This window comes from Alosa sapidissima, chromosome 19 (assembly GCF_018492685.1).
Source record: "Alosa sapidissima isolate fAloSap1 chromosome 19, fAloSap1.pri, whole genome shotgun sequence".
NCBI classification, from domain to species: domain Eukaryota; kingdom Metazoa; phylum Chordata; class Actinopteri; order Clupeiformes; family Clupeidae; genus Alosa; species Alosa sapidissima.
In genome coordinates, this window is record NC_055975.1 from 26,351,580 (window position 1) to 26,369,855 (window position 18,276).

The following is an 18,276-nucleotide window of genomic DNA, read 5'->3' on the forward strand; positions in this document are numbered from 1 at the left end:
GAACGCTCATGTCAAACATGTTTTTTATTTAAACAATTTTGTGTAAACAGCTCATTGGTACCCATCGTCCAACGGCCCTATATGTTGACAGACAAATCCCTTCGCAGACTGTTTGCAAGCGTTAGTGGCGAATTCAAGACAAACAAAATGCTGTTTTGCAAACATTCACAAAAGTTCACCTGTGTTATTGAATTTGAATGCACCTCTGGTTTCCTAAAGATATCTACCCACTGCAGAGTTCTCGCTGTGCCCAAACCCACATCTCCACACACAGACAAATTCACTCTGGCTAGTAGGGCAATGCAAGCCTTGACATAAAATAACTGCAGTTTTAAAGGCACACTATGCAGGTTTTTTAGCTTAATGTACCTTCATTTACCAGCTTCAGAGTAATGGTTATATGACTTTTTTCGGGTTGAATGGTGGCCGTCTCGCTTCCCCCTAGCGCCTGTGAGCGGAAAAACCACCCTTGCAACTGTGGGCCGGCGGGCCGACGGCCTCAGTGTCAGGAAGTATGAGTGTAACGAATGCATTCAAATACACATACACGCCAGACACCGGCTAGAAAAAGGTAGCGATGGAGTTTCTCAGACATTCGTCATGACAGAGCAAGCGAAAAATAAGCAAAAAACGAAAGAAAAAAACAGTAAGGAAATTGCCAATACTGCATAGTTTACCTTTAACAAGTGTCAATTCGCCTTATTCGAACCGACGGCCAGAACGAGGCTAAAGGGTACACTTGCCATTACACCTCAGTCCAGCAGATGGTGGTGGTAATGCACTCCGTTTGCAAACTGCCAAAAAAACTCACTGAAGAAGAACAGGCCAGTGAACCCTTCTTTTTTGGTAAGCTTTTTTTTTTGGCAGTTTGCAAACGGAGTGCATTACCACCACCATCTGCTGGACTGTGGTGTAAGGGGAATAGCCAACATCTCAGGACTTTTTTGAAAACAGTCTACTCCATAGGATTATAATGTAAAACGGACGTAGAACACTAGTATGAACACACCCTTGTTGTGCAGTTATTTCTTGTAAGGGATATCATATTGCATATCATATATTGTGATATTTTTTCTTTATTGTAAGAATTCATTATATCGCAATAATGTCAATATAGTCAATAATGTCAATGACGTTTTTTGCATAGCTTATTTTGGTCATTATTCTTTATTGTAAGAATTCATTACATTGCAATAATGTGAAAATAGTTGTACATTTTTTTGCATAGTCGTTTTGCATAGTATTTGCACACCAAAAGGTGCCCCATTTTGTAGAGCAGTGATGTGCGTGGATTTGCGTGTGTAACTGTGAGTGCAACTATTAAGATGTTTGACAGTATAATTTGTGAACTTTGCAATATGTACGTTATTTCATAAGATTTATCATTGTATTTAAGGGTAATTGCCTGCAAAGTGTCTCCGCTTGTGCTTGGATCATATTTTATCGTATATCACCATTTCTCCTTGCTGTATCGAGATCAGTGTTTTTAGCCAAATTGTCCAGCCCTGTCTAGCCACTTTAAGACTCCACTACACTCAATCAGACATGCAAATGTGTTGGTTAACTTACTTAGCCTATAGCTGGCTACCTCTGGTACTGTTAGTGTAGGACTGTTAACTGAGTAAGCCTAGCAGCTGGCTTCTCCTTCCCTATGCCATAGTGAGTTTATCATCCGACTAAACCATTTCAGACCCTCCGGGTGATCTTATGGCTGACAGAGGCCAGCAGAGGAGCTTCGCCCTCCTCCTGCGGTTGGAACTCCACCATCTTGGTGACGTAGCCGCCCAGCACCACCTCCCTGAGGTTCAGGTATTTGAGAGATTCCTGAACTTATGTGCCGGTGACCTCGTAGGCCACACCCCACGTGCAGGCCTGCAGGGAAGAGAGGGTGGAATAGTCAGCATCTGGTGATTCTTGTTTTCAAAGGGTGTAAAAACGAGTGATGTTTATCTACTACATGACCCAGATACGGCAGCAGACCCAGTCTGCTTTCATTAAGACACACAAATTGCCCAAGGTGCAACTTCTAGCAACCAAGTTGAAATCCATCCACTAGGCCTGTAGATTACATTTCTGCAATAAAACTTTAAGGTACTCAACATTTCTGGATTAACTATTGGGCCTATGGGAGATGCAACTAGACTCTAGGGCCTCATTTTCATATTTAAACATTAAAATAGAAAAAAACATGCAATGCATTTTTTTCTCATCTTAACATAAGTAATCAACTGAGAAAGTTTCATGGTGATAGCTATAATTTAAAATGTTTACCCTATTCACACTTCAATGACCTTATTATGCTAATTATGCTAATTGCCCAAGGTGCAACTTTTAGCAACCAAGTGGAAATCCATCCACTAGGCCTATAGATGACATTTCTGCAATAAAACTTTAGGGTACTCAACATCTCTGGGTTCACTATTGGGTCTATGGGAGATGCAACTAGTATAGAGAGTTTCATCGGACTAAACCATTTCAGATCCTCCTGGTGATCTTATGGCTGACATGTGGATATGGCAGAGAACAGATTCAGTGAATGGATCATTCTGGGTTATCCATACACTGAAATGTACTGTAAGACACACACACACACACATTCATATACACACACATGCACACGCAAGCACGTGCGCACACACACACACTGCCATATCCACACACTAAAATGAACTCTCAGACACACACACAGCTGTGCAATGGCTCTCCAAATATCGATAGTATCGATACCAACGTATTGGTATCGCATCGATACTTTAATTTCAGTTTATCTCGTCTATGTTCACAATCCGTTGCTCCTGTTTCAGCAAGGACTAGCCTACAGTCGCGCAAACTAGCCTACAGTCGCACAAACACCACTCCTTTCACATCTTGCATGGACACTTTGCAGTGTTTCATGTTGCAATGTTTGTAAATCATTAACAGTGGAAATCACAAAATCATTCAGTGATCATGTACCAGTACCTGTAGGCAGCCGTGGCCTACTGGTTAGCGCTTCGGACTTGTAGCCGGAGGGTTGTCGGTTCGAACCCCGACCAGTAGGCACGGCTGAAGTGCCCTTAAGCAAGGCACCTAACCCTCTCACTGCTCCCCGAGCGCCGCTGTTGTAGCAGGCAGCTCACTGCGCCGGGATTAGTGTGTGCTTCACCTCACTGTGTGTTCACTGTGTGCTGAGTGTGTTTCACTAATTAATGGATTGGGATAAATGCAGAGACCAAATTTCCCTCACGGGATCAAAAGAGTATATATACTTATACTCATAAATACTTATATGTCATAAATGATGAAATACTGCTCTTCCCTACATAAAAAAAATATCGGTATTGGTATCAGTATCGGCAATACTGGCCCTATATTTACAAATGTTGCAGTATTGCACACCACTAATTGGCATGCTTGGTAAGACCAGCAGTCCTAGATACACACACAGGTGAATCCATTTCAGCACGCTGAAGGAGTCTAGCTCTAAAACACCAGCAGCAAAATCCTTGGAGGGGGAGACAGGGTGGGGGTGTCATTTAATACCTACAGCTATAAAGTTAATTTAAGGTTTCTTTAAAGTTAATTAAAGGTCTCTCAGCCTTGCGTTCTTGCTCGCTCATGTTATAGCTAGGTAGGCTATGCTGCAGCACAACAAAATAGTTCCACAATCTTGGGTCCATTTCCTGGAAAGGGGGAGAGGAAGGAACCATATTTGATAAAGAGACTTCCAGCTGAGAGCCAGGTAAACAGCACTCTGGAAGCCACCAAAATATCATCACACACACACTCAAATGTGTGTAATAAATAAATATCATAATGGGGAAGCCTTATCTGGACACCCCTGCTCCAGGCGACCCCACACCCCCAGTTCTCTCCTTCTCTCAGGAGACAGATTCTGGGGCAGATAAAGATGGCCCTGACAAACTGAAACTGTAAACACTTATGTGCGCGAACAGCGCTGAGAATATCAAAAGGCCCTCGAAATTTCCTGCCATTTTACTAGAGTGCCTTTTCCCTCAAAGAACAGGAAGCAAAGCCCAATGTTTCCCACCAGCCTGCGGAGGCCTGGAGCTCAACGCTTTTCCTCGCCGGTCCTCCTGCGCTGCAGACAATGACCGAGGAAAAAAAGGAAAAAAAACTCACAAAACACACACAGCAACACACACACACACATACACAGCCTTTGTGTGGGAGCCTCTCTGCCTCCTGATTACTGCTTTAAAAGAACACAGATGACCACTGTGGGCCTCAAACTAGTAAATTCACCAATGTAGTGTGTGTGTGTGTGTGTGTTTGTGTGTACATAAAGTTGGGCCTAAAACTAATAAACTCACAGGGTCACCCATGTAGTCTAAACACACACATGTACAGGTTTAAGGAGGCTAGTATGACTGTGCATATGTGTGTGTGTGCATGTGTGAGTGTGTGTGTATTTTTTCATGTACATAAACTTGGCCCCATAAAAGAAAAGCCACAGTGCAAACACACACACATCTCAGGGGGGGGGGGGGGGGCAAGTGTGAGCATGCCTGTGTGTGTGTTGTATGGGGGATACATGTACGTGCTCTTGACCCCATATCAGGAAACCCAGGGGCTCATCCTTCTATCTATATACGCAGTTGTTGATGTTGAGATCTGAAGTGGACAGGCATGACTCCAGACCCTACTTCCATGATGTCTACGGGCACGTGTGTTTATGCTATTGTATACGTGCGCAAGCATGTGTGCACATATATGTAGGTGTGGTATTCAGGCAGTGTGTGTGCGTGTGTGTGTGCACATCCACTTGGCCCCATATGGGGAAACTCACTGGCTCACCCATGTGGTGTAAACACATGCATGTAAGCATGGATCTGAAAAGGCATAGTGTGTGTGTGTGTATGTGTGTATACATAGAGTGCAGGAGGAAATACAGGGGGGGGGGGTCATTTGTACAGTATAAACACTTATACATGTGTTGAGATATAAAGACGACAGCCATAAACCCAGACTCTAACTAATATTAGCATATTGTCTGTGTATGTGAGTTTATGAAGTCTGTGTGGATATGCATGTGCTATTGTATGTGTGTGAGATGTGTGTATGTGCATGTAGATTTCAATTCTATTTATGCATTTGCAAGTGTGTGTGTGTGTGTGTGTGTGTGTGTGTGTTTGGTTTACATACGGTCCACTTAGTGGCCCCTACTTAGAAACTCACGAGCTCACCCATGTGGTTGTTCCTGTTATCAAATTGCTGAGTGAGATGAGATAAGAAACCCCAGTCTGGGGATCAGTTATGTCTGTCCACATAAACGATCCCAAATTCAGATTCAAGGAAGGAATTCAACATCAAACAAATGAGGTTTATGCCAAATGTCTGAAGGCTACAACGGGAAACAGGTCTAATCACATCTGCTTGTCAAGCTATAACATTGATTCTGACACATAGGTGGTAAAAATAATGATAAAAAAGTTTATTTAGGTTTAAAGGCTATACTTAAAACAGTGTTATCTAATTATCTTCATATGCTTTTGTACAAAACAATAACATAGAGACGATAAAACGGAATTTAAAAAGCAGGTAAACAGTATTACCAATTTCATCAATGTTATCGTTAGACAAGCATATTCGATTAGACCAGTTTTCCGGTGCAGCCATCTAATGTTCGGCATAAACCTCATTCAGCATCAAACAAATGAAGTTATCAGAGTGGGTCTGATATTGTGAAATGAAGACAGTCAGTTTAAAGAGGCTAAATGAGGAAACTCCGATCCCACCGGTAGAGACGCTGCCCATCAGTGGGTCCGAAATAGAGACGAAGATGTTGGGATATCTTAGGTGGTCCTCTTAAGCCTCAAATGTCCTGCAGACCGAAGCATTATAAACACACACACACACACACACACACACCTCCATAACAGCCCCTACTGTGCTGTTGAGAGGGCTAAAGGGTGAAAGCGGACTGGTTATCAGCCCCCAATAGCCTGCTCTCCCCTTTGTGATACACACACACACACACACACACACACTGAGAGAGAGTCCACTCCACTGGCAGAGGCTGTGGATCTGTCCGAACACTGATAAGAGCTTTCAAAGAGGAGGCCCAGAGCCGGCTGCAATCTCCTCCTCACACGCAGGTCACACACACAGCTTTGGATGAAACACACACACACAGCTTTGGATGAAACATGAAACACACACACAAACACAGCTTTGGATGAAACACTACCAGTGAACACAATACTGATTTATGCTATACAGGAGCTGCACCTATGCGCGTACACACACACACACACACACACACAGCTTTAGGATGAAACACAACCAGTGAACACACAACACTGATTTATACTACACAGGAGCTGCAGCTATGTGCACACGCACACACACACAGCTTTAGGATAAAACACAACACTAGTGAACACACAAGTGCACACACACGTAACCTGCGTTGGGTTGATTGTGCGCTTCAGCCATGCACTCACTCCGGACACAAACCTGCAAACTGCAGCACCATGGATTGAGAGTCGCATGCTAGCAATTGAGCTAACCCCAGGGTGCTATGTACAAACTGCACAGCTGCTCACTTGAGCTAGATACACATATCAGTCTGCCTTGAAATGTCCCAAGGAAAATTATCAAGGATTGTGTTTGTGTGTGTGTGTGTGTACGTCATGTGTATGTGTAAGAGTCTTGACCACTCTTCCTTTCTTCTTCCCCTAAATGACATGTCTGCTCATGCATCACAGAAACAATGGGGTAAAACATGTCAGCAGGCCAGACACACACACACACAGTAGCCAGACACACACACACACACACAGTATCTAATACAGTGTATTTGTACAGTTGGGCAGCACATTTCAGTCACCTCACCATTGTGTGCAGTGTGTTTTTGCCAAGCTATGTGTACGGGATGAGGTTGGGGACTGGGTGGTGAATCCTTGTCAAATCTGTAACTGCCAAACTCCTGCCTTTTCCTGACCTGAAAAAGCCAGAGGTTTCGCTGATAATTCACTTTCCAGTCTGACCGCATCCAAGAGCAACATGTCCGTCTAAAGTCAACCCTTTGATTCCCGGCAAACCACTTCCTGAAGTCATTTATGAAATCCTTTCGATGGCCGGGTAAAGTATCCTGCAGCTGTGTTTGTTTCGGGTGATTTTCCCTTGAAAACAGATTAATCATTTCAGGACAATCTAGGCGTCCAATCTAAGTTTTTTGCGTTTTGAGTTTCCTTATAATCTGTTTATCTTTACACTAAAATCACGCCTCCATAGCTCGAAGGGGCAACCAACATTATGACAACATCAAACGGCTGCATGAGTCAGCAGGCAGCAGGCAATTAAATCTCCCTCAGATGCCCTTTTCACAAGCGCCACTCTCCGCTATCTACAGAACGTCAACACAGAAGACCGTGACTCGAGGAGCGGGAGGAAAGATATTAATCCCTATTAGAGTGGAGACTGGACATGATGATAAGGGCAAAGTGGAACTTGCTAAAAGACTCATTAGGACTAGTAGACATGGCAAACACTAAAAACGAGGACTTTAAAAGCCATCATCACGCAGACAACATTGATTAGAAGGGGTCTCCATGGAAACGTGGCAACTAGTGGGTGCTTCGGCATGGACATAAAGGAAGCCACCGACACCAAACTCCAGAGGCCGTCTTTGTTCTTGTTTGCGGCAGATTAACAATATTTTCCCTGTTCCCTGTTGAATACTTTAGCTAAGAAATCCGAGCTACAGTTCAGCTGCTTTAGCACTGTCCCAACTTGCTCCAGCATGCTGACCCTGCAATTAAACATAGCTTGAAAGAGAGAGAGAGATAGAGAGAAAAAGAGAGTCTTGAATTTCAACATGCCCGCACTGAAAGTATCACCCACCCCATCTGAACGCTTGGCTTTGATGGAGTGAGATGAAAAAGAGAGAGAAACAGAGTGAGAATGAGAGACGCAGGTTGAGGTGCAGAGTTTCATGCCATGGGTGGTTAGAGCTTGGGGACGCGGGTCACAAGGCTAAAGGCAACAGCGGCTTTACCACGACCTGAGAGGGTGGCCCCCATAATGTGTTTCATTGATATGTATTGTTTTGTAGGCCAACTATTTAAAAAACACTCTGGTTTACTTGTAAAGCACTTAGGATGAAGGATACTAACTTCCCCTAAAGATCGGGGCCGTATTCACAAAGCCTTTTATCTTACCACTAGGAGTACTCCTAAATCGCACTAAAAGATTTCAGCTAGGAGTTTTCTCTTAAAAGTTATTCACAAAGCCTTTCAGACCTACTCTTAGTAAGAAAAAATGACAACTCCTAAACTAAGAGTGAGTCTTCGTTGCTATGGATGACGTCATTACTCATGTACAAGCTTGCCTGAAGTGACCACCTTGATTGGCTGATGATTGTAACGCGGGAATTATTCCAAACACCTCCCTTACGATGATGAGTGACAGGTGACAGGTCTGAGAATGCATGCGCTACACAAGTAGTGCGAAGGACGGAAGATGATGAATAACTGAATAAAAAGGCCTAGCCTAAATGAATAAAGAGTAAGGCAAAACAAATAGCCTAGTAGCCTAATGAAACATAGGCCTACGGATTGATGCAGTAGGCTAGGCTATCTTTGCAACATTATTAAATTAATCTGTCACCATATGCCTACGTTTGCAAAGAGGAGAACATTTTAATTTGATTCACAATCAAATGTTACATTTAATTTACATGTTGACAATGAGTAGTTGTGGTTGTTGTTGGTGGCGTTATAGCATCCCTTTTATGCCTACAATGCAAAATTGTTCCCTCGCTCCTGTTGCCGCATACCCATTAGAGTGTGGCTACCCGACCCGAGCCCGACGGGTCGGGTATGCATTGGAAGCTTTACATTTAAATTCCTTATTATGTTGGGTAACCAACAGGTCTGCTTTACATGATGCAAACGTTTGTTTTTTGAGAATAAAGTAAAATGTAAAAAAGACCAAATAGCTTTCTTCCTGTGTGCAAGATTTGTTTATCGTGACAACGCATTTCAGGCATGCCACCTGAAATGCACACGCGTTGTCACGTCTCACGACTACATAAACAAAGGTTATGCACATCGCACAGTCTTGGGTGACGTGAAAAAAGAAGTTGTTAGCCTATCAGGAGATTTTAAGATTATTTGCGTTGCATACTATGGTAAAGACATAGGCTACCGGTAGGCTATAAGGTCGTCTCGTTCAACTGGATGAGGATTTCCTTGAGTTGCCCCAATTAACGTCGATGCTGCATATGTATCAGTGACAGAGGCACTGTAGTTTCAACGACTGTTGCAGTTCATTTTTAAGACTTTTCGTCAATGGTAAGACAAGAATTCTATTTAGGCTATGCTTGCTTGGGCCTCTTGTGTTAATGTGCGCTGTGTGTGACCTGCGTGCGTGCACGCTCATCTGATTCTGTAGACAATTTGTTGTGTGTTCCGTTTAATGGGCTAAAAAGACACGCTATCCACAAACGTGAACGTTTAATCACTAGCATGGGAATAACTGAGGCATCATCTGCGTCGGGCTCGGGTCCGGTTCGGACATAAAAATGAAAATGCCTGTCGGGTTCGGGTCGGGTTCGGACGCAACTCTGTCAGACGCGGGCCGGGTTCGGACAGAAATTTGCGGCCCGATCCGCACTCTAAGGGCTTCTACATACTCGACGCACCCGACCGGTAGCGCGACACCGTGACGTCAAAATGACGTAGATCTTGCTGGCACGCCAGGATTTTAGCCAGGTAGCGCGAGGTAGCGCACCACTCATTTTTTTTCAGACGAGCGCGACAAAGCGGAAACAGGAAGATGGACTAGTTCGAGGGCAAGCGAGAGTTGCAGTGTGTTGTTACAGTCGTGAATTTTTAATAGTTTGCTGGATAAGTTAAAGGAACCGTATGTAAGAAATGTAATTCAATTAATCATAAAATGGCCCTGATTTGTCACTAGACATTAGGAAATCATGCTAATTTCAAATACTTATATCACTGACAACAGTAGTCCGGCCAGGATATCGTCATTTAAAAAAGTGAAGTTGCAGCCCTCAACTGATGTTGATGTTTACATATTTGTGTTTTAGCCTGATCCGATTTTCAAACAAAGGATATCGATTAAGGCCTGAACAAAATCTCTTTCCACTTCAGGAAATTACACAAACTCAGCCAGCTGCTAGCTAGCTAGCCAGCTAACTAAACTGTTTCAATTATTAAAATTTCCCTCGGGATGACTAAAGTATCTATCTATATATCTACCTGTGCGCACACCTTGGAAACTAGATGATAATGATGGTGGTAGTTGTGAATAGTAGCAACCAAAGTCTGAAGTACCATCACAGAGGCTAGCTAATAGCAGAGCCCGTTTACATTCTTTGCTACTTGTGTTTCTTAATGCAGCTTCTTCTGCTGTGTAACGTAGTTAGCGTTAATCTTTTCACAACAGCGACACCTCTGTTCAGGAGAATATTGCAACTAGTGTCGTGACCACGACGCGCGAGTATAAATGGTTACGGCGCTTCTGTGACGTCACATTGTCGCGCTACCGGTCGGGTGCGTTGAGTATGTGGAACGTTTAACGGTACTGATTAATTTGCACGACACTTCATTTTGTCGTGTCGCATTCCACTCTAGTCCTATGGGTGATGTCAAGCGACTTTAACGCGCCCGCAAAGCATTCCGGGAAAGCAGCGCTGCATTTGAAAATATGTTGCGCGTCAAAAAGCTGGGCGAAGCCCATCTTTATGCAAATGAATCCGTTGAACGTGAGGCGACTCTCCAATGAAAGGACGAGGTTGTAGGTCCTTTGTTCTACCACAACGGTGCCTGTGAAACTTTAGTTCCGCTTACAAGACAAATAATGTTTTAACGATCTCTTCCACGACCACCTAGTAGTCCATAAAACAAACGAAAGTAGGATTTGGATGAATATATTGACTGTTGGTGTTTCTGGTGAGGATTTGAGATTGCATTGAGAAGTTGAAATAAAAGAAGATATCCAAATGGCTTGCATAGTTTGTTTAGGCTATTAATGTGTTGTATACTGTTAAGTACATGCCTAAAATTGTGGTCCATTTGTGGAAAAACAATTAAGATACGTTAAAACGAACTGAGTATGAGCTGGTAACTGACATTTTAAACAAAACGCCCACACACGACTGAACGTGGGGAGGCAGCACGAACATCTATGCGACACGACAAAATGAAGTGTCGTGCAAGTGAATCGGTACCGTAATACCCATTTCAAAACATCGCAACGTGAAATGCCACAAAAAGCTGTTTGTGAATAGGTCTTAGTGAGTTAGGAGTCCTCTCGACTTCTTTTAAGCTGTCCCAGACTTAGGTGCTACTTTTAGGTCTAAAATGCTTCGTGAATTACTTTTAGTGAAAAAAATTAGGAGTTGCTCCTAAATTCGCCACTTAGGAGCTACTTTTAGCCTTAAAATTCTTTAATGCCCCTGAGCATTGAGCAAAGATTTAAATTGATTCTTTTAGCAGACCCTTTTATCCAAAGCGACAAACATCTGTCAATTATATTACAAGGGCCATTGTCCCTGACGCAATATGGGGTTAAGTGCCTTGATCAAGGGCACAACAGTGGACACTGGGAATTGAACCCACAACTTTTCAGGCTACTGCATGCCAGCTCAGCTTCTTAACTACTACACTAGCACAGGCTACTGCATGCTAGCTCTAGCCTGGAGATTCCAGACCCAAATCTGTCTGGCCACGAATAATGTAATGGTCCAACTCAAGGGGCGGCACCAAGCATGCATTTGAAAATGTCACTGCACGCAATTAGATAACACTATACGACCAATATTAACCGACTGATTCCGGACTTTGACGCAATTGGATAACACTACGACTGTCATCTGTTTAGCTCGACTCTGGTCCGCCTATATCAGATACACAGATATGATTGGTTCCCCGCGATGCAAGGGGCAAAAGTTCCGTGCATCATTACTCGTTGCCAGTCACTCGCTGAGCAAATGCTTCCCTTTTTGAACTCTGGATTCCCAGGGTATGCTAGCTCAGCTTCTTAACCATTACCCTACCACCGTCCAGATGGATGTTAACTTGACCCAGACAGTAGAGAACAGCCAGCATTGCATAACTGGCCACACTTCACAACAAGAGTACTATTCAGTGAAAATCAGCTTAGGTTGAGTTATTAGTACTGACATGAGCTCAGTTATTATTTTATTACATGTTTTCATTTAAGTAGCCTCAGACAACCTCAAGTTTTAAACTAAGGTAACAAGATTGTGTCCTCTTTTTGGAGGACACAAGAGAAAACACTCTTTGTGAACGACAGAACAGAACAACGCAATGCAAATTCGCTGTAAACACATTTGACACTCTAGAAGAACAAAATCCTGGACGATTTTTAGGTCTCAAAAAGAGGACATGTCCGGGAAAAAGAGGACATCTGGTCACCCTATTTAAATCTTTCAACTGTTCACAAGATCTTCTGTGAGGAAGAGAGTATGCATTTTTAATTCACATTAGCACAGCTCTCTCTCTCTCACACACACACACACACACAGAGTCTCACATTGCCTTCAGCCAAATATCCATGAACATGTTTGATGGACCCTCAAGTTAATGTAATCCTGTACCATGTCTGAGCGGGAGGAATTTAAAAAGAGAAACACAGGCACTTCAACAGAGCTTATGGACCGTGTTATCACAGCAGTTGTGTTTGAAGGCCAAGTGATGAAGCAATGCCTCATTTCACTTAAACTTGAAGAGTTTGGTTCCAAAACGCTGTACGCTCCGTTTTTCAAAAAAATAGAAAGTCAGGCTATTTAATTGTGTATTTCAGTAGAGATAAATCAAATAACAATACCCAAGTACAGTTTTACTGAAATTACTTGGAAAACAAAATGTAAAAAAAAATCATTAAAATAGTGGATATAGTGTTTTGGAACCGAACTGTTCACTTGTAGTTCCTTGGTATTCCTTTCAATGGAGAGGTGTGATGGAGGTGGTGTGGTGTGGTGTGGGGCAGGAGATGAGGAGCGGGTGTTTGTGTGTGTGTGTGTGGAGGGGGTGGCTCTACGCTCAGGAGTGAGTCAGTCGTTTCCCTCACCCACACACGTGTGAGTCAGGACACTGGGAGAGGAGCCAGCATCCTGCGTGCGGTGATAGCAGGGGGACCGCACCATTTCATCACCCCTCTTTCCACTTCAGGAACAATAGCACCGCACAAGGTCACTGTGAGTTTGCAACCCCTGGACCCAGTCGCCGCAGGGTCTCCCATTATCCTCCCCGTATGGTAGCTGTGAAGGCCCAAACTCGGAGACGTGGCTACAGCACACCGTTGTTCATGTGGGTTAGTGGTGCTTCATTGATATCATAGCACAGAGCGAGCTGTGAAGTCCATCTATCATGAATGCAGACTGGAGTGTGTGTGTCTGAGTGTGTACCCCAAAACCATCATCAGGTTCACTGCCTGGGAAGTGGCAACGGACTATATGCCATGGAAGGCTTTTCAGCCAGCACATATATTTCCTGTGGGGCGTCAGTAACAGCATCTTCTGTTAGATTCTGCTCCTTTTGTGTTCACTCTTGACACAAAATATTTTGTGTATGCTCAACAGTGCGACTGTTTATTCAACTTTGACACACACATAACTCCTCCAGCCCAACCGGGTTCGGCTAAGCTAGGGCAGTGGGAACCAAGTGATTCTCTCTACTACAAGCAAAGTCCTTTAAGGCAAGGCCCTCCGCTCGGCGGCCATATTGAAACGCTTTTTGGGCACTTATCGGGCATCTATTTTGAGCAGAACTGCGCGTGTGCAAGTTCACAACACCCAACCTCGCTCCAGCGGCGAGATCACGTCACATAATTGGTACAATGTATTCACATGTCGACTTTTGGCCTCAGAAGGAGTGGGATATTAACCTGACCCTAGCCAGATGAATTTCGTTTCGCTATAGCTCCGCCTAGCTTCACTCACATCCATCTGGGACCTCTTCCATTGAGAGTGATTTCTGCAACCGACTTTATGGGAGTTTCATAGATGTGACATAGCGTAGAAGCGACTGTGACACTGTTATTAGCGTCACGGGTTGGCTTCGATGTGAGTGGTTGAAGTAGCACGTCAATAGATGACGGACAAGTGGCTTATTCAATCATATGCAAGCATTTTTTGATTAGGCCCAGCCTTCTGAAGCAACACTTCAATGGATCGGTTCCAGATGGAGGAGTGGAGCTAGGCGGAGCGAAATTCATCTGGCTAGGGTCAGGTTAGTGGGATATTATGTGTAGACAACTACCATATTGGCGTCACAAACTAATCCCATGCCTTTCTATGGAGGATTTTTTGAGCGTTGTGTCTCCTCATTAGAAAGTCTCTGCTACAACTCAGTTTACCATCAAAATGACTTTGAAGCTGTTATACCTATGTTTCACCTTCTTTAACACAGTCATTTACATGGCATTGTATGGTCTAGGTTCTGTGTACACCCAGATACCTGCAGATTTAGATCTGTGCATGAAACCGTAAACTTGGGAATGCAACTCATAAAGTTTGTAATATGAATGTGTTAATCAGCCAGACATTCCTCCAGCCAAGTCAAACCTGAAGGATATTCGTGTTTTGTTTTTCAGTAGAGAAATACTGAAATGACTGAACATTTTAGGGAATTGAAATGAAACAGAATGTTTTTAGGGGGGGCAGCATCCGCTTCAGCAGTGTGTGTGTCTCTCTCCCGCACAACAACAGAGCAGAAGAGGATTTACCCTGGAGTGTCCAATCCCATCGGCCCCCCTGGGTGAACACGGCCACAAGCAGGTCATCATCCACAGCCACGCCACGGGAGGTCGCTCGCTCAGGAAACTGTAACCTATCTCATTTGTTCAGGATGCACCACCAAAATCCTGTTATAACATAACCTCGGCAAAAACTTTCCAGATTGTTTCAAAAGGAAGCACTGCACACTTTGTGGTAATGTTTCACCAGATATGCTCAAATGTAAGACCTTTAGTGTGACTCTGAGTGAGTGTGTGCGTGTGTGTAACTGTGTGGGTGTATACATGTGTGTGTAGAGGAGGCGGGGATAATTTGAATGTTGTGGTACACAACTCTTTAGGTCACTTTTATGCGCCTCTGATTTGATTCTACTCAAGCAGTTTTTATCTCCAGCTTAGGGCAACATAATCTTTTAATACCTTGTTAGCAGATTTTCTATTGTGCTGAGGTTTTGTTTTAAGGTTGTGAAGTAGAGTGCTGCACCACGACGACAGATATAGTTAGTAGAGCCAAACCCAGCACCCAAAGCTGATCAAACGCGCGTGTTTAAAGGCCGATTCGCCTAGATCATGCAGTGTGAAAAGGGCCGGCAGAGGAAATCCATTAGCCCGCCATTGCTGCAGAGATTACACCACGAAAAACATGCCGGGCTTTGACTTCATGTCTGGGCTACCTGACAACGCCTGCCTACCCTTCTAGCGAGAAAGGGCGCAATCATTAACGACAATAAAACATACACAGACACAATAGCCGGGGGCAGCCGTTACTTGGCAATGGCGTGCTCATCAAGGCTAGGCCGTGGGCTTTCAAAACACCCTTACAACTTCAACAGGGAGCTACTGCCATCCGATGGAGAGGTTAGGAAATGATGGTGCAACAATTTGCAAAGAACTCAGCTGAGAATGGTCGTAAACAACTTGCAGTCACACTGTGTCGCCTATTACATTTATTAGACATAATGAAACTGAGGCAGTGCACTTGGACTGCATACAAAGGCCACACACACTCTTTTTCTTTGATGATAAACTGACACATTTAAAACTCGAGGGAAAACATGGGGAGACGCAGTGCAATGGTTCCCACAATGGGCCTCAGCTGTTTCCTGCACACAGATGTTACCTTGAGTTTTGGAAGCGGGAGCGCTGGTGAAACGCGGGTGTCATGGTAAAGAGTGAAAAGTGGCGATAGTGATACGGGCGAGCGATGCCACAACGGCCCAGATGTTCGTTCCCGTGGCGTCCGGGAATAAGTTCACGATTAATCACTCACTTTGCAGGTGGGAGTAGGAGTGAGAGGAACGCAGTCAGTCGGCACACAGGAAACACAAACCTCCACACACAATGCCCCCAGAACTTCCTGCAGGGTCCGAAAGATAAGAAACGTCGTCTAATTTTACATTTTTCACCCAGAAATATATTTCCACTGACCTGAGAAGCATATGACAAATCCTTACTGGCCCTCCAACTTTATTCTGAATTTCTGTAGAAGAGGACACAGCCTTACGTCAACAATTCTGATCTTATCTAATAAACCCACTGGTTCTTCATGAATCTTGTGAGATATATTATCTTGTTAATCTAAAGAAATTAGCAGTGACAAACTGTAAATATACAATGGTGTTACAGACATCAACTCACTAATTAGCATTACAAAGACAATCAGATTAACCCGCTCACCAGGGATCGCCATCGTAAAACAATTACCGCTGTGTATGCCATATAACATGGACTTCACAGAAAGGTGACAGTGGCCAGCGTTAACGGAGGAAATCCCATAAACACACAGCAGCTCCTGGAGCATTTGGCGCTGTGTCCAGTCCACCACCTGGCAGCTGAGCCGAGCACTGGGCGGCTGTTGACAGAAAGGCCGTGTCCGCTCTGGAGGGCTGCATTTACGAAGCACAATGGGTTGGTGGTGCCGTTAGGCCTGTAGAGCGCGTTGCAAAAGCACATTAAAATTGGAGTGCTCCTGTCTTTGGTTACAGAGCCCTCTACAGGTAGACATACTGAACTACAGCATGGACAGAATACATTATGCAGAGGTGTGATATATGTTTCAGACTAGTACACCTTTAGACTTTGGGGCGTACTCACCAAAAACGGATGTAACCCATTACGCTAAAACAACTGGAGGGTTCAGATAATGCGAAAAGAGAGAAAATGGTATTACGACCTGTTAGTCACCCGAGGGGGTCCTCTGGAAAGCCAATAAGGAGAGCGCAGCATGGAACGGACTCACCAAACAATCGCTGTTGTTTTGTATGGTGGGAAAGTGGGATTAGAGGAAAGACGCAACAAGAGATAAGGAAATGCCTTGTGCGCGTTGGGCTCATTTTAAACTAATGTAAATTAAAAAATAACATAATGACAGGCTTGTAAATTAATCAAGACAACCAAATAAAGGAGACGTTTACCCCGAAATTGCACCACTTCGCACCACTTTTGTCCTACCTACCTCTTTACATTACATTACATTTAGCAGACACTTCTTGACCAAAGTGACTTACATATGTCAGCTATATTACAAGGGATCACATTGTCCCCAGAGCAACTTGGGGTTAAGTGCCTTGCTCAAGGGCACAACGGTGGAAGCCGGGAATTGAACCGACAACTTTCAGGCTACTGCACGCTAGCCCAGCTCCTTAACCACTACACTACCACCGCCACCATCTTTAGAAAGCTAGACCCTGTAGTTTCTTAGGAAACAATCAGGGGCATGTTTCCCAAAACCATAGTTGCTAACTAAGTTAGAAACTTTGTTGGTTGCAATGCAATTTCCCATTGCCAACCAGCTAAGCTTCTAACAGGTTAGCAACTGGGAAACGCACCCCTAGCTGTGCGAAGTACTGGCATAGAGTAACAGGGGCCTTAAATATATTTTTTTTCTTTCTGTCGGATAACAAGAATCTCTGAACTGAACACATTTCAGCCCTCTAGGTCACTTGAAAGGCCTTTAGAAACACAACTGAGCCCTTGCACCAAGTCTTGTCCAAAAGTAGATTGAATGAAAAATGAGTAGCCTACTTTAGACCATTATTTGCCAAGGTATGCTCATGCGTTTTGTAAAATGCCCTATGGAAACTCCCCATAGGAGTTTTGGTTACCCAAAATGCATACTGACAATAAAAGCCTTACTGTGTGGCAACCTCATGGCGTAGACGCATAATGGTCTTAATAGAGAGGTAACACTATGTCAGAGGTTCTGATATAAACTGACTACACAAAATATGGAATAATTACACAAAGTTCTCTATTTTTGCATTTTCTTTGTTGGTTCAATGCGTGTGTATAAGATGGACTATATATCTAGGCTACACAACTAATATTGGATAAAAATACATGAATATTCAATTTCTATGGATTGCTGTAAATATTTTAATACCCAATATGCTGCATCTATTATTGCTAAGGATACACACTGCAGCTAGAAGGTAGGGAAGCACCAAAGGCAGAGGAGGGGGAGGAGGGCATTTTTGATTCAACTGAAATGAGACATAGTAAGATTAATCTGACCATGTAAAGCACTTACAGATTGTACATGAAAAAGGT

General features: G+C 43.7%; 1 long non-coding RNA gene across 1 annotated transcript; it reads right to left on the reverse strand.

Moving 5' to 3' along the window:
* Positions 1–1,243: 1,243 nt before the first annotated feature.
* On the reverse strand, positions 1,244–16,611 carry LOC121692748. Its single transcript, XR_006025336.1, has 3 exons — positions 16,405–16,611; positions 16,156–16,207; positions 1,244–1,872 (listed from the first exon to the last, which is right to left on the reverse strand). It is a non-coding gene; the product is annotated as an uncharacterized LOC121692748 (long non-coding RNA).
* Positions 16,612–18,276: the final 1,665 nt, after the last annotated feature.